We start from the raw sequence: 13970 nt of genomic DNA, 5'->3' as shown, positions 1-13970 counted from the left end.
TAAGTAAGGTAGGCAACACCCGTACCACAGAAGAATCACTGTGGAGATGGATCACTGAAATCGATAGGCCGTTATAAGGGCCAGAACACAAAGTCTTCAGTAGCATTCCAGCGTGGCTGTTCTGGATACATTAGAGTGAAAAGAAGACTTTCAGTCTGTTTCAGAGATAAATAACTACAGTCATAAACAGAGGTTGTGATCTTAAGCCTGATGACAGAAGTTGATAGAAAAAGTCTCTCTTTGGTGGGATTGATAGCAAGCCCTAATTCCATAGATGACTTGCACATTTGCTGTTGGTTTGATGTAAGTCATCTGTGGTCCCTGACAGATGTTATACTTAAGATGTAATGATTAACTAGTTCATTATGTCTTAAGTAGTGACCTAGCCACACATTCAGTGAATTAATGTCATGATAAATAAGGAATAAACCACAAAGTTATTGTACATATTTTGTGTAATAACTATGTGGCCTTTCCAGACTCCTATGTGCTCCAGAGTCTGGGAGTATACCACAGCTGACTGGGGTTCTCAGCTAACAGAGCACACTATGCAAAGGCTGAACTATCTTGGTTGGGAACTCCAATCAGCTCATGGGACTCCCAGCCAGGGGAGCACAGGGAGAGCAGCCAGGATTGAGCTCCCTCTGCACTGGCAATATGGTGCAATGGGATCTGATGCCAGATCCCACAATCACACAATGTTCTGGTCTTACATGTATTGCATGGCAGAAAGAGCAATTGTTGGGATCCCATATCAGATCCTGTTTTGCCTTTACTTTTAATGAGAGACTGAGGGACCTGGATCTCTTCAGCCTTCACAAAGGGAGGCTGAGAGGGGATCCTATGACTGTTTACAAATTCATGGGGGGGGAGGGGCGAGCAAGGGATAGGACAGTGTTTACCAGGGCATCCCCTGGAATAACCAGGAATGACAGCCACATACTGATGGAGAGCAGATTTAGGTTGGAAGTCAGGAAGAACTTCTTTATGGTAAGGGTTGCCAGAATCTGGACTGGGCTTCCAATGGAGGTGGTTCTCTCCCCTACCTTGGAGGTCTTTCACAGGAGACTGGACAAGCACCTAGGTAGGGTCATATGACCCCAGTGCTCTTTTTTGCCCAGGACAAGGGATCAGACTCGATGATCTATCAAGTTCTCTTCCAACCCTAACAACTACGAAACTATGATTTTCCTATCTTAATTACTGACTGCATTAAAAAGATCATTTTTCAAACTTAGAGTACAGATTTATTCTTCATGCACAGAAGGTTATCTTTAAAAACTTGGCAATCAGAAAATTGGGAAATATTTAGAGCAATTATTTTGCATTAGAAGCTGACTGCAAAGTTATGTTCAGAGAAATGTAGTTATTATTGAAGAATATTAAAGCACTTAAAATGTATTGTTTATAGTTATGATCTATTCATGCAATGAGCTAGGCCTATATGTGTGTATGAAATTGATTTAATCTGGGAAAAATGTCACATACTGCAATTTTAGTAACCATTCATTAAAAATTAATATAGTTATTTTAATTGCTCCATGATAGCTAAAGGTACAATTTTCATGATGAATTAATGGATTAGTTTGAATTACCCATGTTAGTGAAACCCCCAAAATGCCATTGTTTCCCCCCAAGTTATAATCTTGTACTTAAAAATGCATGAAGTGGTTTGTAACTGTACCAGTGGAGGGCAGCAAAAATGGTGAGGGGGCTGGGGGACAAGGAAAGGCTGATGGAACTGGGCTTATTTAGTTTAGAGAAGAGGACACTGAGAGGGGACTTAATAGCAGCCTTGAACTACCTGATGGGGGGTTGGAAGGAAGACGAAGATAGACTATTCTCAGCAGTGGCAGATGATATAACAAGGAGCAATGGTCTCAAGTTGCAGCAAAAGAAGTTTAGGTTAGATATTAGGAAGAATTTTCTCACTAGCAGGGTAGTAAAGCACTGGAACAGGTTACCCAGAGAGCTCCATCCTTGGAGGTTTTCAAAACCCGGCTAGACAGAGCTTTGGCTGAGATGATCTAGTTGGGGATGGTCCTGCTGTGAGCAGGGGTTTGGACTAGATGACCTTCTGCAGTACCTTACAACCTGAACTTTCTGTGATTTTATTATTCTATTCTCAGATGGCATCACTGGCAGTAGCTCCACTGGAAAATCTTCAAGACTGTCTACATATAGAGCTATTCCTAAGTAATTCTCCGTGGGAGTAATCTTATTCCAGGATAAGAATACCTTTTTTCCTCAAATGACCGTAATCCATTTCTAAATGTAGTTAATGCAGAATAATGTTTACTCTTTTAAATGTAATCTGTGATCCACCAAAACATGAAATAATTTTCCTTTGTAAACAGGACCTTATCTCATCTTAGTATCTGACTCTTTTATCTGTTTCTTTCCATAACTGAATATACAGTATTTTTATTTAATGGCAGTGGCCAAATTTATAACAAAGTTGCTCCTAATACATATTTACAATCTAACAGTTACAGATAAACATTTTCCTTGGCTATGATTATTATATACAGGTTGTCATTTTATTAATCAAGTTAAATAAGCCCTTAATCTGTGAAGGGTCCTTTTTGAGTACTGTGGACATTGGTAAGGTATATTAGAATCTGGCTAAATGTAGGATATTTCATATCAAAGGAAACTTTGTTTAGGAATAAGGTAACTAAGAAGAGAGAGGTAGCTATCTATCTCTTTCATGTTAGTCTGAAGTTGGGCAGAAAACAGGGCAGGATGGCACCTTCAAGATCAACTTGTTCAGAAAGGCATAAGCTTTCATAGCCTACAGACTACTTCATAAGATTTTGTGAATGGACTTGCAGAGAGCAGGGGTACAAAATAGAAAGGAATAAAGAAATTTAAATAAAAAGGATAGAGAAAGTAGTTGAAAAGAAAAGGGAGAGGGTGCACCTTACTCGAGAGATTCATTAGTTTCCAGGAGGGATTGGGGGGTCATTAATGATGTATCCAAGGTGTTCAAGTCTTAAGGCTTTAAATTAGGTTCACTGGGGGATAGATACAAAAATCCAGAAGTAAGTAAAGAGCCAGGGGACCTGAAAAAACTTGGGGAGGGGAAACAATAGTGGAAGTTTTAGCAATGTTCACAGGGTAAAAATAGGACAATTAGTTTGATACTTGAAATATTTTTTTACTAATGCAAGAAGTATGGGAATAAACAGGAAGAGCTGAAGGTCCGAGTAAAAACACAGGTTATGGAAACATGGTGGAATAGTTCATGTGACATGGATAACTAAGCATGGCTGGCTTGTTCAGGAAGAATAGGTAGAAGAAAAAAGGAGGAGGTATTGCCTTATATATAAAAGTGATGTACACATGTTCTGAGGTGGAGTACAAAGTGGAAGGTAAGCCTGTGGAAAGCCTCTGGGTAAAGGTTAGAGGGGGGAGAAGCAGATGTCATCAAGGTGAGTGTCTGTTACAGGTAGACCTCATGGGCGATTTTAGTTATCAGGACATCTGCTGTGAGGGAAACAGCAGTGTACAAGCAGTCCAGCAATTTCTTGGTGTGTGCTGGGCGATACTTTTTGATACAAGTGGTAGACAAGCCATTGGAGGGGGACATTCTTCTCACCTTGCTGCTCACAATCTGGGAGGAGTTGTTTGAAAATGTGAAGGTGGGAGGTAACTTGGGCGACAGTGGCTGAGTCTGCATGAAACTCTGAGTAGTAGCCAAATACTAACATGCAGTAGTGTCGCATGGCAAAAACCGTGACACGATGCTAGTGTGCAGTAGTGTTAGGTTACTGCACAGTAGCATCACAAAAAAGATGCCTGTTGGTACTACTGTACATTAACTTGGATTACTGCACAATCATTTAGTACTTGTTCATGGAGGACAGGACTGGAAGCAATGGCCTCAAGCTGCAGCAGAGGAAATTTAGGTTGGAGATTAGGAGGAACTTTTTCTGATTCTGAGAATGGTCAAGCATTGGAACCAGCTACCTAGAGAAGTGTTGAAATCTCCATTGCTGGAAATACTAAAAAACAAGTTGGACAGGAGTTTACCTGATGGTTTAGTCAGGGATGTTTTTGCCTTCATCAGAGGGTTGCTTACAGTGCCCTTCTGCTGTCTACATGGAACAGACAGGGCAATCCCTACATGGAGAAAAGAGTGGACTCTGATTTAACATCAGTTCCATAAAAGCCTGTGGAAGAACAGAACATTCCCAGACAGTCCATCACTGACTGCAGAGTAACTGTTCTTAAACAAAAAAAAACTTTAAAAATCACTTTAACGGAAAGGTGAGGAACATGAAATCATCTACAGACTGGATTGTGCATGGTCTCAACAGACTCTATATTTTTATCCAAGTAATGAACTAGCTTTTATGAGCCCTGTGTCCCTTGGTGTTGTAACTGCTTTGTTTATCCCTTTTTAATCTCTTCAATCCATCTTCATGTCTCTCAGCAGTGCCACATCCCCCTTTCCTTTCCTCCTCCTTTCCCTGTCCTTTGTATTGTATTTAAAGAGAGTGTTAATCTGAAGTTAAGCAGAAGGCAAAGGCAGGATAGCACTGTATAGACCACAGTCCATTTCATAGCATCTGATGAAGTAGGCTATTGTCTTCAAAAGTTCATGATCTCTGACTGAGTTAGTCTATTAGGTGCCATTCTGCCCTGACTTCTTTGTATTTATATATTTTTCCTTTCTGTTTAGTGGACCTGTGCTCTACAAGTCCATTAGTAGCATATGATGAAGTAGGCTGTAGCCTAAGAAAGCTATATTTCTCTGAAAAAGTTAGTTTTGGAGGTGCAACCCTGCACTGCCTCCTGCCTAATAATAGAAGAGAGTCACAACAACTAATAAGTAAATCCTCCTTCTATACTTTGTGTGTTTCATTCTGTGAGAGCAGGAAGAGAGATTCATTTCAATGTAAAAGGTATAGTTTCTTGTTCAGTTTCGGTTTTTGGTCATGTCTTATAAACAAATTAAATGTGCAAGTGGATATCAACCACTTTCTCTTAAGTCACCTTAATCAAGGCTCTTGTTTAACTTTTCAGGTTGCAGAACAAGAGTAGACATTTATGACCAGATGCAATCCCATAGATAAAAGTTATTGTCTTCAAGTTTGATTGTGCTTTTACGTATTTAAAGGATTTCTAAAGCACAGTGAGGGGTATACATAGTATTCTGACTGTGAGATCAAGTATATGGTTTTCTCTACTGGTAAAATCCTCTTCTGAAATAAATCCACTGAAGTCAGTGAAGCTATGATGATTTATACTTATTGAGGATCTGGCCCATCAGCTTTAACCACGGTTCCATGTATAGGCTTCTCATACAGTGAATATGACTAATTCAAGACTTTTCACTGTTCTAGTGAAATTGATTAAAAATCTCTTCTCTGTCAATATGTTTATGCTATATGCATTCCTAATGTTTCATGTGATTGACTCAGAGTCCTACATTTCATGTGGAAACAATAAGTTTCTCAATTTATGTTGATTTTACCACTGTCTTACTCTTTTTAATCTGTCATATATTATTTCAGGCCTAGAGTTGTCTATTAAAGTCTTGTAAAGTGATGAGTCAAGATGGTTGCTTTTTTGCCTTTTTTTAATGATCATGCATTGATGACAAGTTATGAACTCATCCACACAATGCCATACACCCTATTTTCAGGTTCTTTTTTCCCCTTTTTATTCCTCATGTGGCATGATGCATAAAGACATGTGATAAAGACACAAAGTTATCATAATTCTTCATTTTCCTGCATTAAATTGCCTTTGTCATCTGTTACTTCTTCCCAGGTAGATTGTCAAAGTATTGCATAGGAAATACATTTTCAAAAACCATTATTTGCTGATGTGATTTATGCACCTAGCATACACTATTTTCCTGCCCCTCTTTGAAAATATTACTTTGCATATTATAACTATATCTTTAAGTAGACCATGGGCCAAAGCCTCACCTATTGTAAATTGATGCAGCTGCCTTGAAATCTTTTTCATGATTGACTGACCCTTAGTCACCTACTGAATTTTTGAAAACTGTTCCTCTTTAGCATCCACAATGAAAAGCACCATCTAAAATCATTTTGAATAGTCAGAATTAATTTACATCTTGTGGGGGGGGGTTTCTTTGATCATAGTGGAAAAAAATATCAATTTTTAAAAAGCAATAGGTGACCCTGTCATTAAGTTGCAACAATTTTCCTTCCAAACAAAGGCAAACGAACCTCTGCTATATCTATATCAGTATAAAACACAAGCTATAAATCATATTCCTCATCCTTGCGATTCAGATTTTTTGTGCTTCTTGAATATATATATGTATAGAGACAGAGACAGAGACAGAGACAGAGACAGAGACAGAGAGAGATTTGGCTATTTAAAGAATTCCATATGTTAATCACACATTCAACACATTGGCCCAGAGCAACAGGGCATGCAGGGAAGAGGGACAAATAGGGACATTGGTGACTTCCAGCTGCTTCCATGATGCTAACTTGATTGCATGGCTGAGGCAGCAGATATTAGTTTTGCATCCCCCTCACAATTCAGCACCCAGGGCTTCTACATTCAGTCCAGAGGCGTGAAATCTTTTCTTCACTAGTGATTGTTTTGTTATCTGCTCCAATCAAGTTTTCTTTGTTATGTTTCTAAAGACATGTAATCTTTTATCCATAGTCTGACTGCTTTGTCCTTTGTAGTTTGATCCTGTACAATGCTGATCATTCTCTTGCCAGTAACCTCACTTGCAGAAGTTCAGAACTTTGTGAGAGTAATAAGTACCTTGCAAAATTAGGATACAGAGAATCCCTGAAGAAGCCTTACTGCTCTACCATAACTTTCTGATCAGAAATACTTTTCTTTCATATGGTATCTGTATTTATTTATATGTTTTTGGACATGTTTTCTAGTTATTCTATGACTACCAAATTTTAGACATTGCCAGTAACCCTGGATATGGAATAATACCAAAAAATCCCATTGTTGTATGATTTATTATCCACATCTATTATGCACACACAGAGTTAGCATTTGTATTTAGTACACTTCATGAAGGACGTGGGTCTAATCCACATTACTACTGTCCCAATCCTAGGGCCCCTGAAGTCCAAAAGAGCTCTCAGTAGCAACTAAAGCAGCCTATGGGCTGCTTTAATTAACACTAGGTGGCTATTATTATACTTACTCTTTTCATTCCTTAACACACTCCCTAGAAGGAGGTGTAGCACGAGTGACATACACATTCCACAAAATGACTCTTGATTTACACCATCTAAACTTGTTCTTAGCAACTCATTCGGTGCCCTTTTTGTCTTTCATAAAGTCTACTTGTTTCCCCTACTGCTGTTACTTTTGTTATGATGCAGTGTCCATTGACTTTTGTCACAGCTTTCCACAGATGGAATTATTCTCAAAGTCCATGAGATGTTTTGGGTAATTTGTACGATGAATACTATAATGAAAGAAAGAATAACCATAATAGATGACTGTGGGCATAGAACTCAAAGGCCAAAACTTCTAAATGCTAATTTCAGTTCTGCATTGGTTACTTCTATGGCTTTTGACAAACACTGAAGCTTCAGCTTCTTTATTTCTTTCTGCAAAATTGGGACACTACTACTTACCTGCTTTATAGGGCAGTTGAGGGCAATGGGCCCCATAATTCAAATACTTATTAGCAAGTGCAGTATTTAATATTATGAATATATCTACCGGAATATTAGCACATAGTGACTAGTTAATAGATCTATAATATTAAATTCCATACAACCATTGAAGAACAGTAAGTAAAGGTATTCTATTTAAGTGCATTTTGATCTTGCTCTGAAAATTAATGTTAAAAACTCATTTGCAAACCTACTCATTTCTTTAGTTCTCGTGTAACCCCAATCAGCTGCCCTCCAGTAATATCTTCTGGTAAAATAGTTAAGTCATGAAGTCTAAAATTTCTCCAAATGTCAATTTTATCTAAAGTAATGATGTGTGTATATTAAAATAGTCTCCATCTGTTTCTACTTTTTTTCATTATGAATAATGATCCATTCAAGTAGGTAACTTAACCCACAGACTATCAAAAACAGTGTTCAACTCAGGCAATTGATATCCAAATAATTACAAGCAGTGTTCATTATTATAGGAGTAGAAAAAGAAGAGGAAAACCCTTCATTTTATCCCTAAAAACAATTAAACAAACACTATACATGTAATACACAAAGTGATTGTACACAGAGTCAAACAGCAATTGACTGTAACATTCTTTCAGGTTTATTCCAGTGGAAATGGATTGAGTTTTTCACTGGTGTAACTCTGGAGTTATATTACTGTAGACATGCATTAATAAACTAGTGATTCAGGCCCTTTATTTTTCTGTAAAGTACTTAATATTTTTGTAGTGCTCTTACTCAAAGTGTATTGAAAATATAAAATCTGAATCTGAAACCAGAGGTGAACACAACACCTATTATGGTAAGTGGACTCTTGGAAGTCACTGACTCTAGTTACGTTAGTAGGCACAACACATTCCCAAGCTGTAAACATATCATTTGACCTGGAACTGATAGTCTCGTGGTTTGACCTGGCTCAGTCATACTGCCTTTCCAGGCTACATGGCTATTTCTTTGCCAGTGGGTGGCCAGCAAGAGGACACAGCCTGACCTTTTGTCCTTGAAATATACCTCAGTAACTGCAGACATAAAAGGATGTGCTGGGAAAAAGTGTTAGTGCATTTTACCCAGCCTATACAGAGGGACTTGAAGCAGGACAGTGGACACATATGTCTATACAATCCCAGGATAAAAGGCTTTCTCTTAAAACAAATGTGATGTTCATAACCTAATTGAAATCAATGAGATTATTCAGTACAGTAAGAACTGGAAAAACAGGTTTTACCTACTTCTCCTGGAGAGACATTTCAAAGTCTGCCAGTGGGTCAAGTGATTTTTTTAGCCCCACTGAACTCATTTTTCAGTTGATGTGTTCCAAGAGAAAATCAAATCTGTTTAGGTCTGATGACTTTACTGATTACTGTAGTGGAACATTTACATCCTGTCCTTACACTATAGTGCAGAGATAAATATAATACTTTTGTCAACCACTTAATATAAACCTTAGAGCACTTCAAGGTCATGTGATCAGTTCATAATTCATTGTTATAAAATTGCTTCCTTAGTAGGTGCATCATGCCATGTTACAAGGAGAAATATATTTTCCATCTTTTCATTCAACAATTAATTGCCTGGTTACAGAGAAACTGAAAAGAAAGTCAGCCCTCCAAATTCTCATGGAGTTGTCCTTGAAAATCTGCATTATGCAATATGAAAGAACTACAATGTTATAGTAAGTAACAGAATCTAATCTAGATAAAGCAGAACATTCAATCTATCTGAGAGTGGCATTATTTTAATAAAAAATGTTAGAAGCTATTTAATTTATAGGAATATAAAAGATTTTATCCACATATTTTAGATTTTTTATCCTAATACTATTAGGGAAGAAAACTTTCGATCAATTTACTGGGAGACCATTAACTTAACCAAGGTGAAATATAAAGCACTCACAATTGCCAATCTATTTGGCCTCTTTCCATATGGTTGTGCATTTTTGCCCTTCAGGCTATTTTTGTTAAGTTCGTTGTACACAGTTTCTCCAGTGTGCCCTTTTCCAATAAACAATATATTTGTTTGTAAGTGAGTTTAATGACAAGAACAGAACATTTAAGGAACCAAAAATATCCATCTAGTCACAATGCTGTACTTTCCCGCTTTCAGATACATGTGCAACATTTAGATGCTGCCACCAGCACAAGTCTGTATGTTCTTGTTGGTCATATAAGACACAATGTAGATTAATGGCAACTTGCCAAAAAATTGAGTTTCCGTCCTTATTTTCTTAGTCTTGTTTGTCTTCCTGTCAAATGAAAGATCTCTTAAGCCAGGATGGTTTATGACATGTAAGAGTATTATGTACCTAGTTATTGGCATAGAAGCTCAGGAGACTTTAAAACTACACTGGTTTTTTATCCATGGAATTCCACGGAGATCAGCTGTAGACAGAAGGATGCCATTAAACCAGGTGTGAATTCTTACCCTGCCACTTTGGTTCAAGAGAGGGATGAGGCAGTTAATTATCAGGCTAACTAATTTGCAAAGTTAGGTGATACACAAGTTGTTACTCTTGTTCTATGTTTTCATCTTTCAGCTCTTTGTGAAAGTTCAGTTTATTGTGCATATTTCATATTCTGTGAATGACTTGTATAGTCTAAGCCCGGCCTATACCAAATGCTACATGCTACGCATTGTCTGAGCATGTCTAGATAAGCATGGACATACTTTTCCCTGAGGACAAACAGCAGTGGCACAATATGCTCTTGCATATGGCAAGCTGCCTCAGGTTGGTTAGGGGAGGCTGGGGCCAGCACCTGGGCTCACTCCAGCAGCCTTATGTTAGCTCCTGGGGGCAGTGGTGGAAAGATGGGGGAGGGGAGGTGGAAGGGGGTCATGGCCCCTGGTCACCGGCCTGTGGGGAGGGGCACTGGCCAGGTCCTTCGGAATTTGTATTGTGCAACGTGACTTTAAGTATGCAATGAGAAGGGCAGGGGGTGAGGGAGGCACAAATGCAAGCATTGGTCCCCGGGCGCTGGAGACCCACAGTATGTCACTGCCTGGGGGCCTCTTGGGGCTCCAGCAGTAGTGATCTGGAAGCAGGGAGCTTAGCTGGCAGCCATACTGTGGCTCCAGATGGCCAGGCTCCAGTTCCAGGCAGCATACACTGCTGCCACGTGTGCCGCTCCACTTTTTCAGGTGCAGGGTTTTTGGTGCCAGGATCTCCCAGTGTCAAAAAAACCCTTGCACTGCAAATTAGCAGCATGGGGAATGCCTGTGTGTGTGGCACGTGTAGTACGCAACACCACGGATGGGTGTGTGGCACCAAATACCGCAGGTGCATACTTGTCTGAACATACCCGCAGAGGACAAATTGACCCACCTGGCCTGAGAGCAGCACCATCTGGAAACATCAGGATGACTGGCTGCAAAGCAGCTGGGCAAAGTATACAAGGCCAGGCCCTTCATTCGGGCTCTGGCTGCTCAACACCTCACATTGTGAAGTAGCTCGGTCCTGCTCTTGCCTTGTCTGAGCCATCGACTCTAGTACCTCTTCTTTGCTTATCCTCTTGTGCACCTGGATTCCCTGGCTTCTAACTTTCAACCTAATCTGGATTAGGAATATTGGATATGAAATATAGAGATTGTTTGCAGTTAGATGTATGACTTTATCTAATTTTGATCCCTTTGGGACAGTTTCAGCTGTGGATATGGAGCTCCAGCAGATTTGCTACTTGACAAACCCCGTACTGTACAAGACCATTTACATCCATACCCCAACAACCACATGTATGTAAGCTTCTGAAAAAAAATGTATATTTTACATATTTGAAACTGTTTGAGGCCATGTAAATAAAAATGATATTATTTTTGATATGAGGAAAGAGGAAGAAAAGGGAAACACAGGATCCCCAGTTATCAACTTTCCATATGTATTTGTACCTTGTGTAAAACAGGTCCAAAGTATTTATGAAATCTTGCACTTCTTGCTTTGACTTTCCACAGGTGTAAATGACTATAAGGAACTGGAGAATCAAAATAACTAGAATACAGCTTCACTTTCCAGGATAGTAAAGATTTGCTGACTAAAATAAACCATTTGGAAATAGTTGACTAGAAACCTCTAGAATGCCTGACTGACTTTTTCTCCTGCAGCTCTTAGAAAGAGTAGCATGGCTTAAGATGAATCAGAGTGGAACTCATTTCTATGCATATTGTGAAGTAAACCAATAGTTTTCTATCCAGAAGAATTGCATAGACTGATTCCATAGCTTTTATATAGGAGCCCATGCCAATTCCACTAAGCACCTTTTAGTTAGCTTTTCACAGTGCAGGTAATTTTCATCCTGATCCTGCCAAATCTTGAAAAGGTATATGACACTGACCATATGACGGATCACATTGAACCACTGAGACTATGTACACGAGTAAAGCTATGTATGTGCTTAAGTAATTGAAGGATGAGGAACTTAACCATGCCAATAGGTCAACTTTAGAGGCTCATGTCATCAATAGAGTTTATCAAGAAACAAATTTCCCTGGGGATAGGCATTCCAATATTTTAACCTTAACTCTTGTCCCAGATCAGAAGGGAAGATAAAAAATTATCGTGTTTCAAATGCAAAATTCATCTTGAAAATAACAAAGTAAAAACTGATTTTGAGTGAAAAATGGCACTTTAAAATAAAACACACCTTTTTTCAGCCTAAAATCTTACTGACTTTTTCAGTTTGAAATATTTTATATGAAATATTTTCATTTTAAAATATGATTTCAGAAAATTATTCTATAATAATACATATTACATGCATGTGTATATATTTTCAGGATTGTGTGTGTGAGAGAGAGAGAGTGTGTGTGTATAAAATATTAAACATTTCCCAAAGAAATTCTTGATATCATTCTTATCTAGTTTTACTTCAGGGTTATGAGTTTGAGTAACCTTACTCAGAGGAGGAATCTTATTCAAGGTAATGTGTCTCTTTTGAGTACCTAAGTGCAGTTTTCTTAGCAAATGTAGGCCATTAATATCAATTTGTCAAAAGATTCTGCATATGCCTAGTGCACCTAAAGGTTGTAATACCTATCAAATCTGGTTTTACTTAAAATAGTAAAAGGCCTGTCTTTCTTTCTGCCTTTGTCCCACATTCATAATATTCACTGCTCAGATTCATCTGAGGCAATCATATTTGCCCATTTCCCCATTATAACTTTAGGTGTGGATTAGTGATGAGACTTTCAAAAGCAACACTGTCTATATATTACTGTGGCTGCATCAATTACAATGTGAATCTGCAATGAATGGAAATTAATATCTTTCATTTAGTTCATGGCAGCCATAAATTCTTTCATTAGTAACTCACTACAATTTTTGATTATTTGAAATAGTCTGAAACTAGAAAAGTATTGCTAAAAGGCAAGATTGGTGAAGAGTTTATTGTTTTCACACATCTATCAATCATGATCTTTTTTCAAATTTGGGAACAAATAAAAATTGAAAAGCTGCACATAATAACATAAAATATACATTAGTTTGAGGTATTTTTTTTTATACCATTTTGTGCAATAAGACAGAAAGCAAAGTGTACTTTTGTATTTGTGTTCTCCTTTATTTATGCAACACCAAGCTGAGAGTATTTTCAAATAGCCTTAAGCAATAAACTAGACCTCTGATTCTGAGCACACAAACAAATATATGCACCATAATTTAACTTTATAACATGCAAGATACTTGTGTTAATGACATTTCACAGCAGTTAGAACAATGAATAGTGTTTTAAATGTCATGTTCACCATTTAGAAACAATGAGGTAAGCTGGTTAAAGTCTAGATTCTGCCACTCTTTTATACATATTGAAAAGTATGTTTCTCTTCACAGAAATCAAGGGGACAACCTTTAAGGTATAAATGAGTAAAGTGGGAAATTTTATCCATAAAGGAAATGTGAGGTTGGTTAAAATAGTTTATACCAATAGTAAGAACTGGGTTTTGGAGGGTTTTGATCCAAAATCTAATATGGGATGACATAGCAGTAAGGAATACTGAGCCAGGTGAAGTTTTCCAAATGTTAATAAAGGAGAAATGACTGATAATAGAACAATGAAAGGTAGAAAAAGAGGATATTTTGGAGAGAGAATGTACAAATCTGGGGAGTTCTTTGGGATGAAAAACAATAATAATGACAAGATTGCTTCTTACATGGGATGGCAAAGGTAATGGTAATTGGTGAGGCACTCACACTCAGTTACAGTATGGTGTGACTACTGAAGTTCAAACCCCTGCCCGGTCCCAGCCTACTGGCACTTAAAAAAAAAAAAAAAAAGAAAGCCCCACACTCAGTGGCTGCAGCAGCACTGACTGGGGCCTTGGAGGGCTTGTGCCAGAGCC

The sequence above is a fragment of the Crocodylus porosus genome, unplaced genomic scaffold (genome assembly GCF_001723895.1).
Source record: "Crocodylus porosus isolate Cpor-Errol unplaced genomic scaffold, CroPor_comp1, whole genome shotgun sequence".
Classification (NCBI taxonomy): Eukaryota; Metazoa; Chordata; order Crocodylia; family Crocodylidae; genus Crocodylus; species Crocodylus porosus.
This window is presented reverse-complemented; position numbering follows the sequence as displayed.